Here is a 7489-nt window from a genome sequence, read left to right as displayed (position 1 = left end):
TTTAAAGATTAATTATAGATCAAAAACTAATTAAAATATAAAATTTTATTGAAATAAAATCCCATAATACCCTCCCTAACATTGGGTATCACTGGCAGGCATAAATATCGAAGCGTGCAGAGCTGAGTATTTGGCATTTTATGAGTGCAATTATGTGTGGCAGGGTGTGTGCGTGTGAAATAGAGACCGTCTGGGGCCAGGAAATAGGTGTGAGGCCTGCGTTTGATATAAATTTCGAACAAATTACAAATAAATTGGAGTTGTCGTGGCATCGCCATTGTCAACCCCAAAAGCAATCGCTGCCAAGAGGCCCCACTAGTAATTTAAAATATGCAAATTTTCCGCAGAGCTCAGAGTACCAACCCTCTGGGTTCAGAGACACACCCTCCACTTGGTGGAGTATTTATTGCGATTTGCTTTGTCGTCGCCGAAAAACAGTTTTAAAGACAATTTCCATTGAGGTTTTCCCAGCTCTTATCCTCTCCCCCACAAGCAAAGGGGCGTATCCACACAACTACCCCCAAAAACCATATCATTTAATTTACTTAAGTTCACTAAGCCGCTTTCGGGCCAATCACTTTGACGAATATTGTGTCTGGGCCGCATTTTAATTAAATGTATAAATCCATGTGCAGTTTATATGGTAGATCTCTGCAGCTGGGGCTTATCCTTTTGTCATTTCGTCCTTATTTTGTTTGTTTTCGTGTGTTTGTGTTCGTTTTTGTGTTTGTGTTTGTCTCTGTGTCTTATGTTTGATTGATGGCTATTGTGTGCAACTTTTTGTGGCCGGCAAGTCAACGCGAATTGATTTAATGCGAAATGCATTTGGTTTTATTATTACTTGTTGGGGCACTCTCGTTTTGATGGACAATTCGCGGACACATTGGTTCCGTTGATTGCATCTGGTCATAAATATAAATTCTTTAAAGCGCATATGATTGAGTTGCAGTTGCAGTCCTGCAGTCCTACAGTCCTGCAGGCCAAATAAACGTTCCTCCGAGCGCTGTAAATCATCGGCCTGATGAATGACCAGCAATAAATAAATTAAATTTGTTTATTGAAAACCAATTTATTTGTACAACTGAACAGTAAACTGAACATTCTTTTGCGCATTTCTAAATATTTGATTTGCATTTTTTAACTTTTATTTCAGTGTTTTTGGTGTATTTAAAATTGTTTGGCTTTCTCTTGCAATTTCGAATTCAAAGCCAGCCGCAGAAAGTGAAATAAAATTGAAATGTGCGCTGCACTTTTCTAAATAAAAATGCAGCGAAACTAGGACGAAGCCATGCCCAACCCGAAACTGCACAGGAACTCCACTTTGGCAAACATTTTGTGCAATATTGTTACCTTTGAAGTTGCGCAGACGAACTAATTTTTTGACTTCCACCAAGAGAACAACACTAAAAGTAGTTGTTTAAATTTCGGTGATGTTTGGTCCTTGATGTTCGCTTTGAGCCAGCTTTATTTTCGCGCATTTGCTGTTTGTAGAAAACAATAATAATAAATTGTGTGGCAATTCAGAGGGAGGCCTGCGTAGCTTTTACTTTCCCCCAGCTGGCATGGCAAGCACCCATCTCGTATCATTCCTGTAAACTTTCACTATTTGTGTTTGTGTTTTTCGGGACCGGAAAGTTTGGTGCGTCTTTTGCATTGAATTTATTTGTTTGTTTTTGCGCCAAGGGGATTTGGGCAAATTATTTAAGCCTATTGAACCTGCCGGTTGCCTGGCTGTGGTAATTGCGTAACCAAATAATTGCTGGCTTCTTGATTTTCACCCTAACTACTTAACCCTGGCTTTATTAAATTTACAATGGTACAACTTGTCGTATACTCAATGCCAGGGGGTTTATTTCTTTGGTTTTTGGGGGGGTGTTGTGAAAAAGGAAGGAAAACGCTGTTATTAAACATTTTCATCCGAAATTCGGCATTTAAGTTCAGTTTGTGCTTGTCTTTTCGCCTTTCGCCAGCCAACCCGGATTTCTTGCCACCAGTGCCCCCACTTCTTGGCCTTTGGCCCCATGCGTTGATAGACTTTTCTGACGATTGAGATTGAGGCAAACCGAGCGATGCAGAGAGCCCAAAGGCATAAGGAAACTGGCGCCATTTTGTATTCCGCACACACACATATATACTACTTATATATATATATATATTTATATATATATATTGTGCGAGAGTGTGTGTGTGGCAAAGTGACGATAAAACATTTGCCTCGATTGCTTAAGTATGCCATATCAGGAAAGAGCTGGCAAAGCTCTGGAAACGAGGGGATGGGACCGGAGGCGGCGGCTGATGAGCAGCTTGTTCCAGCACCCCAGCGAGTTGGGTATTATGATACCATTACGTAATTCTATGAACGAACTGGGAATCCTATATGCCATCAGAAAAATTGTGCAAACTCAATTATTGATGTGCCTCGTTGGCAAATCAAACGTGAGCTCTAGCTCGGTTCTTGGTTTTCAAGTGCCAGGCGAAAAGGGTTTTTGTTTCTGCAGCTATCAGATTTATAAGTGCTTTTCGTTATCTCATAGACGAAAATTGGTTAAGAGCATTTGAATATCCATTTACGATGTAGTCTTATTGATTTTCGCCTGACTTTTTCAATGTGTCTTCGCAAGCTGACGCCCTGCACTTAGAAATATGTGTTTTTAATAAATATTTATAAAAATCCATCATATCCTCAACACATTACCTAATCCTTAAATGAATATTTTGTATGAATATCCTTTCATTGGGAAACTCAAGTTAACTATTCATCCAAGGAACTTATATATCTTTTTCCCAGTGCATCATTGCCCACACTTAAACTTAACGGCTAAACGTTAGTTGGGAGTCGAAAAAGCTAGGCAAGCTGCTTGGTGCTCTGTTAATTTAAGTAAAAAGCATTTTGCCTGATGTGTTTATTTGCCACGCCCTCACAAGGACCTCCCTCCAGCAACGCCCCGTCACACACACGCACCCATAGAGAGAGCATTATCCTGGTGCTCCAATATTACTGATAATTTAGTTGGTCTCTTGTCCTGGCAGCGTACATTTATTGTTTGCCATGTAGCAATGGCTCTATATAGAGGAGCTAAGCGAGTGTCTCTGTATGGGTTAGCCCAGCATCTGTATGTGTGCGCTGCCAATGCTGGCAATGTGTGAGTTCATTTTTGGCCTTTTGCCAGGCCCGACACATTGGCGTCCTTTTATGCGAAAATGAGTTGAGGCAATGTGTTGGGTTTGCTATTTTTCGCATGTCTTTTTTCGTTTTTCTCATATCATTATGAAACGCTTGAATGGCTTTTTATGTGCACAAGTGTGAGTGTTCCTGTCTATGGATATATGTGTATATATGCACTGTCTGAGAGTGTGTATATAGAGGGGCTAATATATTTGGCTATTGATTTAGAGCGGCGATAAGTTAAATATTTAATAGATTCTATCAGGAATTTAATACAGCAATAGGAGGGGAGGACGATAATATCATATTTCCTAAAGTGAATGGCCTCTAAGGGATCTTCTATTATAGTTTTCTACCTTTAATGGCCTTTAAATATTTCTTTAACCCAAAGCGAGGCTGCATTACAATTTTGTTAAATTTACCCTCTCAGTTTGATCAAAATTTTTGGTTATTTTCCAATTTGGCTAATGCCCAAAAATGCACAAACATCCTTCCATCCTCTCATCCTCCTACCTCCCCAAACATCACACACTTTCAATACACTCGCGTATCTATGCTGGTATTTGTTTAACAATTATGCAAATGTCCCGGGCAGACATGCAAATACATTTTTCGGTAAATAAAACATTTTCGCGGCAGCTTTTAATGCCGCCAAATAAAACCAGCAACAGCAAACACACGCGAAAACATAAGAAAATAAATAAATAAGGCAAAAGTGCACAAACATTTTTCGGGCAACATAAATTATGCCAAAGCATGTGCCGGCAACAACAACAACAACAATAGCCAGACAACTCCCAACTGGCAACAACAACAGCAAAAGCCGCAACATCATTGTTGTTGACCTACAAAAACGACGGAACGAATTTCCATTTTCCCTGGCAAGTTTTTCCGCCCAAGTCCGCGCAAATTGCGGCCAATTAATTAGCTGCAGTCCGCGGCCACTCGGAACGGAATGTGTGTGCCCTGTAATTTAAAGTCTGGGCGACACTTTAAGCATTTGCTGGCTCGAAACTGTCAGGTGTCGAGCAGCCGAGAAGTTGCTATGAAATATGCAAGAGCATACAGTGCGGGAATGAAATTGTAAGTCTAAAGAGGGATTAAACTTATACTATATGGGAAACTAATCTTAATCGAGTCTTAATTAGAACTTGTTAATAAATCAAACTATTAAATTAGAATCAAACTTAAGAATCTCTAAGCTAAAAGAACAGAAACAGAAACTCCTAAATGTTAATATAGCATTTTTAAAGAAAGATATGGGAAGTATTTTTACAGTTTTGGCAAGCACTGTACAGCACTGACCAAGTGTTGCAGAGAATTCATAATTTATCGATAGTAACACTCTTCTTTTTACTGCAGGCTTTTTCACTTTTTCCTTTCTCTTAAATTGCAATACTAAATGTATTTTAAGCCACTGAGGTTTGAATCTTTAAGAAACTTTAAGTATGTCACATATTGTATAAATGCTAAAACATAATCAAAACCTTTCTAGAAACATAAAATTAACTCCACTGGAAAGATATCCTTTCCCCAAAGTCATTTACCCACAAATAAAACGCCAACGCTTAATCCCAATAATTCTCCGTAACCACAAATATAATGATACAGATTAAGACATTAGAACATTATGTAAATGGGGAACACAAAAATCAACCAGATATTTAAGGCAGCTTAAGTTTGCCGTGAATTATCATGGGCCTTGTCGCGACTCCCACTTAGGAAACTCTAAGCCGACTAATCCGCCAGATGTTCCCCCCACTTCCCTCGAAGCGAACTTAACAAATAATGTGGGATGCTGTCTTATTCATCAGGCAAGACATTTAGTGTCCCGGCCATCATTATAAGAATACTTACCTTGTTAATAAGATTATGCTGACGTATGTATGCAGGAAAAGTGCTGGCGCAATCCAGGTGAAAATTGCTTGAAAATATCCCGCTGCCAGCTGTGTTTTTGGGGGACCGCAAAAGCCAGGTAGCCAGGTAGCAAGCCAGAAGCAAAAGCACCCGCAATTCCGACCAAGGGGGTTGCCTGACATTTAATCAAGGCACAGCGCAAAGGTAAACAAACGGAAATAAGCGAAACTTCCTGTTGCTGTCACCGGTTTTTGTTGCTGCCCCAGCCTGTTTGCTGCCTTTTTGCGCATACGAAACGGAAATACAATCAAAATTGTGTAATGTTTGCTTGCCACCAGCACAGGCAGCATCAGCTGGCAGCAGGAAATGTGGGATGGCATGGGGTTGCATGGGGGTTCTCTGGGAGGTTAAGGGGCCTGGGAAACACGTGCCTGCCAGATTGTGGTAAGGGTTTTAGTTTATTTTTTTCCTTCAAACCCCTCGAAACGGGATGGGTTTTCCGACTTTGATGGCAGGCTCTTTGGGCTTTTGAGGTTTCGCTGAGTGCTGACAGATGTGATCGGTGGATATGTGCGCGGAGTGGTAATGAATTTTGCAAGCTATCGAGTGATTAGCATTATGCCAATTAAATATTTAACGCGCCCATTTATTTGCCATGTTAATGCGCTCATTCGATATTCGAAAAGGGAGAACCGCGAACAAGGAACTCACATTTCGACTTATTGCCGGGACTTGTATATGCAAATGGGTTTTTCCCCGGGAAAAGCCAAGTGGGCGGAGTGCCAAGTGGAGGTGCTGCCAAGAAAGCGTGAAACATTCGACGAGTGTCAGTTATAATTGATGTTTTGACAAGTCAATTGTCAGCTAATTGGAGCCCCATATGAGGCATATATGTATTTGGGGCATGGAAATCAGGGAATCGAATCGCAGTTGTCAAGCGACGATATGGACGGGGAAATCTAATCAATTATTCGAACCAAAATAAACCGAAAACGAATCAACAATTCAGAACAGAGAAATATAATTATAGATTTTTGAAATCTTCAACATTAATTAAGCTGTTTCATAAAAAAATATTAATCAGATAAAATGTTTAGGAAGAGTTCGAAAAACTTTTGTTATTACGAAACATTTTCATTAAAATTTGATTTTTACTTTGTGAAAAAGTGAATACACGAATGTTTACCCAATTTATTCCCAAAGTCATTGCCCTGTTGAGAAATTTTAAGTTGAGACCCCAATATGGCGCCTAAATTCGGCTTCCCATCGTGAAAATGAAAGCTTTGTGAAGAAGGCAACATTTGTAAAGTTTGTGGAAACTTTTTGGCGAAAAAGGCAATTAATTTATCACAAAAAAGGGTTACCGAATGTTGTCCATTTAAATACCATTGATAGTCCTTAATCTATCTATCCAAAAAATCAAATAAAAATAAATCAAAAACCATTCATACATCCATAATCCCCAGAATTCTGGCTTTTAAAGAGCAATATATTTCCAGAAAAAATCACTTGCCATTAGTGATCCCTCAGTAAAAACTATTCACACCTAATCCCCCAATTCCACGTCCTTGATCCATGGAATACCATCCTCTGGGGAACTCTACAAACGAACCCTTTCATAGCAACGATGGCAACGCCCATTTTATTTGCTACAAAACAATTTCCAAAGTCATATTTTATGCCATCAAAGGCATTTGTCATTTATGCACAAAATGTGTGGCAATTTGGGCAAACAGTTGCCAGAACAGAACTATGTAGTTTGCAGCGAGTATCTGACGAGTGAACACGATTCCGGGGTGATGTTTCTCGTAAAAATGTAGGCAGAAAGGGGTGAAAATATAATGGAGAATACGGATACACGAGCCGAGGATTGGGGCCAACGGCAGCCGACAGTTTGGCAAACTTGTGCTATTTGTCTCGCTGCGCAAAAATGAAATAAATACAACAAAAAATATATTCTATGTAGTGGATGAAAAAGAAAATGGTTACGCAAAAAAGTTGACGGGACGAGCAATTTGATTTTGGCTTTGGCCTGACTGACAAAATTCTCCTCTTGCTTTCGGCTAATAGTAAAAAATATGCGCGATGGAGTTTCTGTGTGACAGCTCTCGAGATTGCCATGAATATATAAGCTTGGCCAGAAATATCTATACGTATCTACAGGGACATGTGCAGCCAGTTCAGAACAAGAAAAAAATATGAGAGAGGACAGAGCAAACAAGCCAGCCAGCTATTTTATTACAAATGCCTTCTATGTTCTGAGTGCCTTTCATTCTCTGTGGGCCTAGGAAGTGTTTTTGGATAGGTCAGTTTGTAGAGAGTAATTCAGAAGAGATATTCAATAAGTTTTTGTATTATTTTATGAATAATTTTTAATGTAAGTAGAAGGAAAATTACTCTTATACCATTAAAAATAATAAACAATTTTTGAAGGATCTTCTTTATTTTATTTTTTTTTAAGTTGAT

Source organism: Drosophila eugracilis, unplaced genomic scaffold, assembly GCF_018153835.1.
Source record: "Drosophila eugracilis isolate 14026-0451.02 unplaced genomic scaffold, ASM1815383v1 contig_445, whole genome shotgun sequence".
Lineage (NCBI taxonomy): Eukaryota > Metazoa > Arthropoda > Insecta > Diptera > Drosophilidae > Drosophila > Drosophila eugracilis.
Note: the sequence above shows the minus strand (reverse complement) of the source record.